The 12,078-nt window shown below is 37.2% G+C and overlaps 1 non-coding gene across 1 annotated transcript; it reads right to left on the bottom strand.

Annotated features, from left to right (window-relative positions):
- Positions 1 to 776: 776 nt before the first annotated feature.
- Positions 777 to 886, bottom strand: LOC141635205 (small nucleolar RNA R71). The gene has a single exon (XR_012539907.1). It is a non-coding gene; the product is annotated as a small nucleolar RNA R71 (small nucleolar RNA).
- Between the last annotated feature and the right edge of the window lie 11,192 nt (positions 887 to 12,078).

A 12,078-nucleotide genomic window follows, 5' to 3' on the forward strand; every position in this document is an offset into this window, starting at 1 on the left:
GCTATAAATATTGTTTTGGTCTAGGTGCTCCTAACGACAAGTAACCGAAAACGATAGTCCGACCAAAAATGGCGCCGTTGCCGGGGACGGTGTTAACTTGATTTGATTGTTCTTAGTTGTTGTGTCTTTCTTTGCCTTGGGGAAGTAAAACTTCTCAAGGTTTATTCTAATTGTTTTCAAGTTGTTTGATATTTTGCATGTCTAGAAGATCACAAGGTAACTTGTTACCCATTGATCACGAAATTGAAAGAACTTTTACAACCAATAGAAGACTTGCTAGAAATACTTTGAGAGGTATTGGTGAGATTGTGGATATTCAACCAAACAATATTGAGTTCATCAACCCTTTTGCAAAAGAAGGAGAGGAGAACCCAACACAAAACCCACCGCAAAATCAACCCACAATGCCTAAATTTTCATCACATTCCGTACCAACCGAGGAGAACCTACCCAATGGTACTCCCACACCACAACACTTGACCGGTAATTTCATTGCAAAATCCGCATTTATCCAATTTGTTGAAAGAAGTAAATTTGGGGGGATGCCTAGTGAAGACCCTCATTCTCATATGGAGACTTTTTGTGACGATTGTGATGCGATTTCACAAACCGGAGTGACTCAAGACCAAATTCGATGGGTCTTATTTCCTTTTTCTTTGGTTGGTACTGCGAAACAATGGTTAAAGAGCCTTGATAAGGCTACTCTTGGTATTGACTCTTGGAAGAAATTGGCTATTTCTTTCTACAAAAAGTTCTACCCTCCGGAAATGACTAACATGCTAAGACCCCAAATCACGGGTTTTAAACAAAGGGACGAAGAATCTTTGTATGAAGCTTGGGAGCGATTCAAAGGAACTTGTCGTCGCTCATGTCCTCATCATGGACTTAGCGAGTGGTTCTTGGTACAACAATTTTGGAATGGTCTTTATGAAGACTCCCAAAACATTCTCAACATGGGATCAAATGGTATGTTCACCGAAGTTGACGATAATCAAACTTGGAACAAGATTGAGGAAATGGCGGTCCATAACTCACAATATAGTAGACCTCGGAGGCTACTAGAGGAGGAAAGTATGAAGTGGACTCTATTACTCAATTGGGTGCTCAACTTAGTGCTCATATTGATACCCTTAATTTAAAGTTTGAGAAGGTTATAGCTAAACTTGAAGAAGCCTCCAAATCACCTAAGCAACATGTTAATGCCATGGTGGCATCTTCATCAATTCCAAGTGGAATATGTGAGAATTGTGGAACTTTGGGACATGACCAAAGTGAATGTAGGGGAACAAGTGAGCAAGTGAATGCTTTTCAAGCGTACAAGAGTGGTACCCCTAATTCCAACTATTACAATGAAAACACCAAATTCCATCCAAATCTCTCATACAAAAGCCAAAATGTTCAAAACCCTCAACCAACATACACCCCACCTCCATTGAGAAACCAAAATCAAAGACCCTTTTACAACCAAAACCAAGGTTTCCAAAATCAAACTCCATACACTCAATCAAATGACCAAGGTTTTGATGTTCAAAAAGAGGTCCTCCAAATACAAAAGAACCAACAAGTGTTTTTCACTCAAATGCAAAAGGATAGCCAAGCAAAAGACATCACCATTAACAACATACTAGCTCACACAAAGATGTTGGAGACTCAAATGTCTCAATTAGCATCTTCAAGTTCACAAAGACAAAAGGGGCTATTACCACCTCAAGGTAATCCCCCAAGGCAAGAATCGGTGAGTGCCATCCATTTGAGGAGTGGTACAAGGTATGAAGGGCTGAAGAAGCCCGTTGATGAAGATGTTGTGAATGCTAGTAACAAGGAAAGAGTTGTTGAAAACTCTAAAGAAGAAGAACCCACCATTCAAGAAGTTTCAAAGAAGGATGAAGAGAAGGCCAAAGAAAAGGAGCCTATTGTGATTAGACTTCCATCCCAAGTCGTCAAGCTAAGCCTAAGTTTGATGACCAACTTGGAAAATTCATGGAGATTGTGAAGAATTTATAAGTCTCAATTCCATTTACGGAATTGATCAATCACGTTACGGCCTATGCAAAGTATATGAAAGATATCCTTACAAAGAAGAAATCAATCCGGAAGCTTGAGACTATTGCTTTTACTAAAGTAAGTAGTGCTATCCTTCAAGGAAGTTCACCTCCAAAGCTCAAGGATCCGGAAAGTTTCTCCATTCCATGAACTATTGGTGACACCACGATCAACAAAGCTCTATGTGACCTTGGGGCAAGCGTTAGTGTCATGCCATATTCGGTAAGCAAGAGGCTAGGAATGGGAGAACTCAAATGCACCAACATCACGCTTCAAATGGCGGATAGATCAACAAAGACACCTTTAGAGGGTATGGGAAGATGTTCCCGTAAGAATTGGAAAATTCTTCATCCAGGTGGATTTCGTTATTGTTGACATGGAAGAAAACTCCAACATTCTTATTATTTTAGGAAGACCTTTCTTGCACACCGCGGGAGCGGTGATCGATTTAAAGCATGGAGAACTCACCCTTGAAGTGGGAGATGAAACCATCACTTTTAATCTTTACAAGACTATGAGAGCTCCCCGATTGCGTGAGCCATGTTTTATGGTTGATCACTATAGCCGGAAAGATGATAGGAAGAAGTTGGAATTTCAATGGAAAAAGAAAGTGGATGATGCTCCATCAAAAGAGCAAGGAAATTGCAATATTGAGAGCTTGAAAAGCTCACCCATGACAAGTGAAGAAGAAGGCCTCATTGGCCAAGACAAGAAAGAAGGAGAGTTGTCTTCATCAACTCAAGACTTTTTTAGTGATCAAGTGGACGAAGTATGCAGTCTTTGGGATGATGAGTTTGAAGGGATATTCAATCCCTATATTGGTAATGATATAACCCAAGACCATCATGGAGAACAACATGTGCAAAGGTCTATTGAAGACCATTATCATGACAATGAACAAACTTTCGATTACTTCTTCAAGGTGTTGAGTAACATCAACAACACCTTGAACAAGCCCCCTTGACATCTCAAATTGGATGAGAGTTTGGTGGAGTCCTCCCTAAACAAACATTTGTAAATATTCTAACTCCCTAACTTGCATTTCAATTATTGTATTGCATTTTTGTCATTTTTGGATTTACATTTTTATGCCTTGATCAAGATTTTCATCATTTTGAGAGAAGTGAGGGAGGGACTTATGAGTTTATTGATGTGTAGTGCTTTGCCTTAGTGTGGGGATAGCAATTTCCTAGGCTATTCATGCCTTTGTAGTGCCCCTACAATGAAAAACACAAGAATTAAAGAATGAAATGACACAGGTTACGAAGCACCCACAGATGGACCTAAATCCGTGTGGTCGAGGAAGAATCCGCTCGTCCCGACGGATAATCCGCTCGTCTTGAAAGAACCCGAGCGTCCAAGGCATAAGACGCTCATCTTATGAAGCTACAGAAAATATTTTTGGGTTTGACTGTGAATCCGAGCGTCCTAGCAAGGAATCCGCTCGTCTGAGTCAGGACGGTCGTCCAAGAGAAAAGACGCTCGTATTTTTACTGCTAAAATTTGGGATTTTTCAGTGGAAAGGAATTCGAGCGTTCTAAGCCAAAGACGCTCGTCTCAGCTCAGGAATCCGCTCGTCCTTCTTGCAATCCGCTCGTCCCATGCGTCTTTTTCTGAACCCAGAAATTGGAGAATCCGAGCGTCCCGATACCGAAGCCGATCGTCTCCCTCTGCAATTCAAAAACCAACGGGTCTTTTAAACCCTCCTTTCCCATTCATTTTCATTATTTCAAAACACAAACACTACCCAAAACCCCAAAACCCTCATATTCTCCATCAACAAAAACCAATTTTCTCAACCAAAGTCAACCACATCAAATCCAAATTTCCTCAAAACAAAAATTAATCACTCCTTTAGCAACAACAAGTGATTCAAACACCAAAATCTTCAAGTTTTGAGTCGATTTTTAGGATACAAGGCAACCTTCATCTATCCTAAATCGATTTTGGCATTACTAGAAATTGAATATTTCAAGCTTTCATTGGTGTTACTAAGCAAAGGAGTATGGCAAGAACAAAAGGTGAAAACAAGGCACCCCAAAGAAGACACTTTCTAAGAGGCAACAAGCTCTTCAAGACAAACAAGCATCAAAGGCATTCGTAGTTTATAATGCAAGGTTGGAGATTCAAGAACAAGATCCTCCTATGGAAGCTACTACTTCTACCACTCCGGTCATTGAACAATTATCCGATTATCCGGAGGTAATTTTCACTTCCGACTCCCATAGGAAGAAATTTATTCTCTTTGCTAAGAAAACCATCATGCCTACTAAGTTCATTTGTGAAGATGCATTGTCAAAATTGGGTGTTCTTGAGAAAACTAAGACCTTTTTCGAGTCTACGGGGTTGAGTAATTAAATTGTTTGCAATGCAAGAATTGACATACTCCTCCATCACCATAGAGTTTTTGAGCTCTTTGAAAGTCACAAAGGTGGAGACCCGAACCATTATTAAGTTTCGTCTTGAAAATGTTGATAGATGCTTATCTTATGACGAAATGGGTAAGATATTTGGCCTTAGTAATAGCCCGAAATACACAAAGAAACCTACCAAGTATGACCCCGCTCCTCTTTGGATGGCCATTTCCGGAAAGAAATTCGTATCTTATCATGATTGTCGTGCTCTCTTAGTCCATCATCCGGGAATTAGAGTATGGCATAAGGTCATTGGGAATACTTTGATAGCTAGGAAAAGCACAAATCATCTTACCAAACTTGATTTTATTCTTCTTGAGTCGGCTTTGAACATTGGGAGAGAGTTTACCAAGCCATAGAATGCTTTACGACTTTTGATTGATCGATGGCTTAATGTTGATTGTGGCAAAGAAGGCACAACTTTTATTACCAATGGAGGATTAGTTACCTATTTGGCTAAGCACTTTAACCGGGATTTCAACAAGAATAACACTTATACACCGGTAAAAGGAGGCCATCTTATTGATTTGCCCACCATGATTCTAAAGTTCAAATGGGTCAAGAATGATACTCTTGACAACAAATTTGGGTGGTTAACAAATGAAGCTAGATCCTTCACATTGCCTAGCAAAATTTGCCGCTTGAATGTTCATAGACCGAATTACCTTCTCCCACTCTCCGAAGAGACCGAATACATCATTCAACACCAAGGGGAAGAAGTTGTCGAGCCCTTATCCATTTGAATACCACGAGTTCAACCCTGAAAATGCCAAGGCGGGAAATGATTACTTGACTCTACTAATGAAGGAAATGCATAAACAAGCTTACAATGATAGAGTTGATGCTTACAAGGCCCACTATCCGCCCCTGCTACATCTTGCTAGGCAATGACTTCTCGACCCATCTTGTCCCTTGCCTAGTTGGGCGGATAAGGAGGTATTCTTTCCTAGAACTTATAGTGGTGGTAGACCGGGTGGAGAGGAGATGGTTGTTGATGAGAGTGGTAACCAAGAAGGTGAAGATGAAGAAGTTCAAGAAGAAGAGGAAAGTGAGGAAAAACAAGAGAGTGAAAGTGAGAGTGGACATGACTCCACATCCATGGAGGTTGATGATGCCTCAAGTGAGGAAGATGATGATGATGACACGATGGGTGAGGACTAGCAAACTTTTGGAGGCTCCTACATTCTTACACCTCCTTTATGGTTTGTCTACTTCTCTTGTTTTTATTTTATCTTGATCATTTTGTGGAGTCCTAGCAACATTAGAGGACTAACACCTTGGTTCCATTGAGGTGTTCATTTTTATTGTTCCCAACTTTCAAAATCCAAGATGACAAATTTTAGTTTCATGCATTGCATTTTATGTTCATGAACTCCCCCAAAATTTTTGACATTAGAAATAGTGTCTATTTTGGTTTATGGAAGTTTATTCATATGCATTGGGAGCTAATCTAAATTATGCTCTCCACCATAACAAAAACACATGCATCATGTAGTGTAGTTTAGTATAGTTTGCATTTAGTTTAGAAATCATGCATATTTATGTAAATCACTTAATTTCCTATCGTATTGGCCATTGAGGACAATGCCCATACTAGTGTGGGTATAGAAAATTCTAACTTGACCTTTTTAAAAACAAAAATTAAAAAAATTAAAAAAAATTTGAAAAATACAAAAATATGTCCTTTAATTTCATTAAAACAAAATACAAAAAAAAATTGAAAAATTTAAAAATCCAAAAACAAGTTCATTTCCTTTGTATATATTGTTTGTATATATTGTGTTTGTTCATCCTTGTTCTCATTGATTGACTACGCCACATCCGAGACATGAGGATATTGAAGACCGCATGGTATGATCTTTCCAATCTCGTTTTTCCTCTTTATGTTAATGACTATGTGGCTTTATTTTGATTGATGCGGTAAAAATAATGTGAATTTAGGATTGCATCTAGATTATATGGCATACTAGTTGATAGAAGAATATGCATTAGGTTGTATAAATGATAGTTGCATCATGGCATGTAGTTGCATTTAGGAAAATTTTTGTGAAACCGTTTATTTCGGAAACTTGACAAGTGTATATAGGCCCTTGTAGATGCTTTTTCTTCTTAAGACTTTGCTTTTTAGAATACTTATAAAACACCCTAGGATGTGTCATGCTAGTATCCTTTGACCCATGGATTAAGGCCTAGTCAAGAGTACCTTGTGGTGTGATAACTCCTTGGCTACCATTTATTCCAAGGTGACCCTTGAAGCCATACAACTATCATCCATGTTCTACCACATTTTTGTCATCAAAGGGAATGGGCACAAATATTGTTCAAATTTGAGTTCAAGAAATGAAATGAAAAGTGAAAAAAAAAAGTCTGCACAAATTGCATCAAAAGAAAAGTTGAGTGACAAAAATGAAAACTCCTATGCTTCAAAAATAAGCACCCTCACTACAAATGGGGTGACTTTGAAAATGTTCAAAAAGAAATGCAAGAAAAAGTTGAAATTGTCAAGTGTTGAAATGCCAAACATCAAAGAAATGGCAAAGAAATGTTCTCAAAATGTCAAATGCCACAAGAAATTGGGGGGGGGGGGGGGGGGGGAACAACAACAAAAGCAAACTCCCAAAATGAAACTCAAATACTATTGATCCCTTTTCCATCGTATCCACTTTTGTGCATGGTAGAGAGGGGACGACTGTAATACCTCATATTTTGATAATATTTTGTATGAATAATTTATGTAATTCAAATAGTTAATTAATGGCATTTCTAATAATAGTTGCAGATAAGACGTTAATTAAATCATAAAATAAGTAAGCAAGTCGGTAATTGGGGTTAGCTAATAATAGGGTCGTGTGCTATAATTGTACGGATAGATTTTAATGGCTTAGTACGAGTAGTAATCGGGAATTATTTCGGGATTTAATAATAATATTAATAAGGAGAATAATAAAATAAGTAAAGGTAATATTAATTATAATATTAATAATCCTAGTAATATTAGTAATAAATTAGTAAAGGGAGTATATGGTTATCCTAGTTATGAAAAGACTAAAATATAATATGTAATAGTAATAATAGTTGTAGTAGTTGTAATAATAATAATAATAATAATAATAATAATATAATAAAGAGAGAAACTTTCCTAAAATAATACTACCTTATTACTATATATATCATGGTAGCATATTCATAAATCACTTATTCACTTTTACAACATCACATAAAAGTTAGGGAGGGATAGGGAGAATAAGAAGGAAGATAAAAAGGGAAAAGGGAATTTGGTAGTAATCAATTTGGAGATTTTAGCATCTGCTTCCATTGGATTGAATCTTTTATTTTGTAAGTTCATCTATAATCTTTCGAAGTTTTAATCTTTAATCCTTATAAGCATGTTTTAAGTTTTCGTTCATCACCTAATCATGTCTAGATTAAATATAATCATCTATAATTAAGCTTGTGACAATTTTGTTAAAGAATAAAGTTACAGCAATTCTGTAAATTTGTAAGTTGTCTTAAACGAAGTATTAGACCATCTTAAAATCGTTGTCTTCGAAAACGTAAAGAATAGACTTAGATTATTTTCAAGCCTAGTTGATGTCTGTAAAATCTCGTAGCAATTGAACGTGTAGATTTTCCAGAATAAATTCTTTATGAACATGTCGACTGAGAATCCGCGAATGAACAATAAGTCTAAAGTTTATTTTGTAAACCTAATTTATAAATTGAAATTGAGTTAGGTCTTTTTTATACATTAAAATTGGCGAGTCTAGATGATGTTAGGCTTTTGTTTCACTTGAAACGGATTTGTTAAACATAATTTAGAGGTTAATACTTTTTATGCGACGGAATTCGTCAGTATTTATTATTCCTTCAAGAAAACCCTGATAAGTCCAGAATTTGAAGAAAGTCTATTTCACAAGAACTGTAGATATGTGTCTTAGGGTTCCAACCCCATTGGTCTTGCATCGTTTGGATTTTTAGTGAATTAATAATGAATGTTATAGCGAGACTGAATTGTGCTGTAAAACGGTAGAATTAGAGATTTAACATTGAAGTGGTCAAAAGGATTAGGATGTGATTGACATAGGATAAGTGCATGATTAGTTGGTTGGTTATGTTGTAATTGTACATAATTATGTTATGTAGGTTATGGATTTGTAAAGGATCGATTTGATTGCTTGTGTGACTTGAAGATTTGCTATCAGGTAGGAAACTACTCAATCTTGTCTTATTTCTGTTATTGCTAAAGATGGATTAAATGTATGAGGTGGTGGATTGGTGAAGGATATGTTTAACTGTTTACAACGATATTATTATCTTGCTGGATTTTCTGTCTTATACCATTATTCTATATCATGTCGGTTTGGTTATATTACTGAGATTGTCATTATTATCGATTGTTGTTGGAGATGAGTTTTATGTGGAACCGGACTGTGTGTCTGAGGCGGGACTGTGTGTCCTGGAGTATGACTGTGTGTCTAGAAGTGGAGTATGACTGTGTGTCTAGAAGTGGCTGTGTGCCGTGGGGTGAAGTGGACGAAATGTAACTGTGGAATCTATTTGTTTATCAATGATATTGCGGGTTGCTTTATTCTTATTCATTGTTTAGTTTCCTACTCAACCTCGTGGTTGACAGTGTATTCGTGAACAACTGCGGTGAACCATTTTATGGGGAGCAGATTTGACAGATACTAAAGATTAGCTGACTTGGAAGCATTGGGATGAGAGCTCAACTTAGAACCTTAGATGAAGTCTAGATCACATATAATAGTTATATCACTTATTTATTATTTCCGCTGCAAGTTGTATTATTTTATACTAAGTCTTAGTTGATCAAAATTGTAAAACATATGTAATCATTAAAGTTTTAATTTAAAGTACTTTGGTTTGTTATACTTTGTTATTCACTACCTCGGGAAACCGAGATGGTAACAGTTCTATTTGTTTGGGAATGTCTAGCTAAAGGCTCCCGAATAAATGGGGGTGTTACAACGACCCTTCTTCTTGTCTAGGCAAAAAGGAGAATTCCGCGATCCTCCAGTGTTTCTAACACCATAGGGAGTCTACTCTTGACGAAAACATTTAACGATTGAGGACAAAGGTACCCTAGCTTGACACAACTTGGAGGTGATTTATTGGTATCCTTCTAGGCTTAGTAGTTTGAAGAAACCATATCTATGAAGGAGTGTGTACCCTTGAATTGCTTCCCCTTTAGATAATTTCCGCCACTTAGATGAGGAAAGTGGCTATTCTTTTGTAGATGCATTCATTACTTGATTTTGCGTGCTTTAATGCTTGGGTGTGTCGCCATTTTGGCAAGCTCCACCTAGCCTTACAAGAAGGCATCCTACCTCATGGTTCTCTTCTTGTGAGTTGAAGGGGCTGAGTGAGACCCGCTAATTGTCTCATATCGGTTATATTAGTAGGTTAGTTTAAATAAGGGTCCTAGTTTTGTCACCTCTTTACTTGGGACGAGCAAATGTTCGTTTTGGGGATATTTGATGTGACCAATATTTGAGCATATTTAGTCCCCGAATTAGCCTCGTTCCTATGCTTTTTAGTGCATAATTGGGTCATTTACTATCTTTAGTCCTTTGTTTTGCATATTTTTGAGGTTTTGTTTCCTTGGTAGGAGAGGAGTGCAAACCTTGCATTTTCATGGCAAAATGGAGCTAAATTGATCGAATCTAATGACCAAGCATCAAAGTGAAGACAAGACTAGAAGGCCTATGTAAATAGTGTAGTAGATGGCCAATGATGAAGAAGATCCTTGCATCTCCGACAAGATCCTTGAGGATTGTTGGAAGAAGAAAAGAAGAAAAGAGAAAGAAGCTTGCTGGACTACAATCCGCCCGTCGTAGCCTCGGGACGCTCGTCCAAGACCTCCACAATCCGAGCGTCCCACCACCCTGCCCGCTCGTCCTGCACCACCACAATCCGCTCGTCCCGACCCCTTGGCCGCTCAGATTCCTGCCCAGTACAGCACGTCTCTTCCTTGTTCCATTCGGGATGCGCATAATTCTGAAAGACTAGCAAAAAGGAGACTAGCATCTTCCTTCGAGAAGAGCATTTCCTCAACTTTTCTTAAGGGTCTTAATCGTCATTTAAGCCCTTAGTAACCCTAATTTATGTACCTAATCCTCACTATAAATACCCCATTGTACTAATTAGATTATCATCAATTCTTAGTATTATTTATGTTCTTCCTAATCTCATTTTAATCTTGTAATCAACTTTTAATTAAGCATTAATACAAATCTCATTTCCTTAATTTCTCTATTGTTCATCATTTGTTTTGGGTAATTGAAGATTATTTGGGTTTATTGAGAGATTGACAACCTTCCATCAATCATCAAGTACTTCTATTATTCTTTGCTTATTTTTTTGGAATCATCATTAGGTATAATTCTCTTAACCCTTGTTTTAATTATTTTTAATCATTTTCCATTCATTCATCATGTTTTGCTTTGTTAATATGTTTGTCAACCTTTTTAGCATGTTAAACTTGATAATGAGTGAGTAGTTTCCTTAGCTAGGGTTAATGGGGAATTGGGGAAACCAACACGGGGGATGATTCATGCTTAATCTAATATGTTCACATAATTTATTTGCTTGCTTGTTGTGATATGAACTTATGCACATGTTATGTGTGATGAAATGCGAGCCTATGAATCCTTGCATTTTTAACCCATCACTTACCTTTTCAATGAGACTTATAAGACATAAACCAACTCGAGTCTCATTGGACCATGCATATAGTTGAGTAGGGAGGATTAAGTCGACTTGTAGGTGTTGTACAATCTAATCGATTCGGCTCCGGGACCCAAACCTTCCTAGGATTATAAGATATAAACCAACTCGATTCTATAACAACAATAATTGCTTGCTTATAATTTGAGAATATGTTTGTATGATCAATTCCCATGAATCCCCTATGAACCCATGACACCCTAGTGCTTTTAATCAATTATTTACATCTCATTTTAATCATCTTGCTTGTTTATTTACATTGTTATTTAGTTTAGTGATCTTCTTATCTCAACCCAAATTGTGACACCCTTAGACACTATACTTGCAATCGAAAATCCTAAATCAATACCCGTCCCTTGGGATCCGACCTTTACTTACCCCTTTACTAATAGTAGAGTAGTTTGTGAAGCTATAAATATTGTTTTGGTCTAGGTGCTCCTAACGACAAGTAACCGAAAACGATAGTCCGACCAGAAATGGAGCACCTCATGGATAGTGCCACTTGCATATTGTGAGAGGGGCACTATCCGTCTTCAGCTTGTGACAGATAATGTCCGTCTTCAATGAGAATTTGTGATCAATGAATGATTGTACCAACAATGAGGGCTCAAGAACATAGTTTAGCAGCAAAATTCCATATGTACAACTATTAAATTCAAAAGGGACGGTCACACATAACTCTTTGGAACAAGCTATATTGAAGGCAATCATGGTTAACATGCATCGAGAACAGTTGGCTTTTCTAACAAGGCAAGCATTGTGCTATATATTGATATAACACGGAAATTATATCATCTAATTACAAAATTGAATAAATTTAAACATGAAACTTACCTTCGTCAATGGCGATGGAGGAGTATGACGATGGTCGATG

The sequence above is a fragment of the Silene latifolia genome, chromosome Y (assembly GCF_048544455.1).
Source record: "Silene latifolia isolate original U9 population chromosome Y, ASM4854445v1, whole genome shotgun sequence".
In the NCBI taxonomy this organism is placed as follows: domain Eukaryota; kingdom Viridiplantae; phylum Streptophyta; class Magnoliopsida; order Caryophyllales; family Caryophyllaceae; genus Silene; species Silene latifolia.